At 44.8% G+C, this 736-nt stretch overlaps 1 protein-coding gene across 1 annotated transcript in view; it reads right to left on the bottom strand.

The window, feature by feature from the left end:
* matr3l1.2 (matrin 3-like 1.2) overlaps positions 1-736 on the bottom strand; it is a 22,318-nt gene that overhangs the window by 7,603 nt on the left and 13,979 nt on the right. The gene's annotated exons all lie outside the window — the stretch shown is intronic.

The raw sequence follows: 736 nt of genomic DNA, 5'->3' as shown, positions 1-736 counted from the left end.
CACACACACACACACACACACACACACACACACACACACACACACACACACACACACACACACACGTGTGTATACAACTGAATTAATTATATATATAGATTATATAGATATATATATATATATAGATATATATATAGATAGATATATATAGATATATATAGATATATATATATATATACACACACACACATACACACACATATATAAAACCTTCAGCTCACCCGTGTTTGAGCTGTCTGTACTTCCTGCTGACGTAGACCACCAGACGTTTCCCGTTGAACTTTGGTGGATTAACTTTGCAATCTTCTGCCATTCTCTCTGCGTCCTCGGCTTTGTCCATCTCAATGAAGCACTGAGGACAGAGACATCAGACTGAGACACTGAGGACAGAGACATCAGACTGAGACACTGAGGACAGAGACATCAGACTGAGATACTGAGGACAGAGACTGAGACACTGAGGACAGAGACAGACTGATCTCTGCAGTGTCTCCAGGTCCAGGTCCAGTCCTGGTTCCGTACCTCTTTCTTGATCCTGTTGAGGAAATACTTCCTGACTTTCCCGAACGGCTCGGCGAGTTTCAGGACGGCGTCGTCTGAGTATTTACTGCTGGGGATCTGACCCACGTAGACCACCCTGCTGGAGCCGCACTGACAGGACAAGAGACAGGACGTCATGAGGACATGGACACACCTGATCTGGGCTCTGGATGTCAAAGGTCACTCTTTGGAGTTT

The sequence above is a fragment of the Seriola lalandi genome, unplaced genomic scaffold (assembly GCF_002814215.2).
Source record: "Seriola lalandi dorsalis isolate HSWRI2012SDOR001 ecotype SW California unplaced genomic scaffold, Sedor1 jcf7180002054963, whole genome shotgun sequence".
In the NCBI taxonomy this organism is placed as follows: Eukaryota; Metazoa; Chordata; class Actinopteri; order Carangiformes; family Carangidae; genus Seriola; species Seriola lalandi.
Note: the sequence above shows the minus strand (reverse complement) of the source record. Positions and strands in the feature narration are given on the sequence as shown.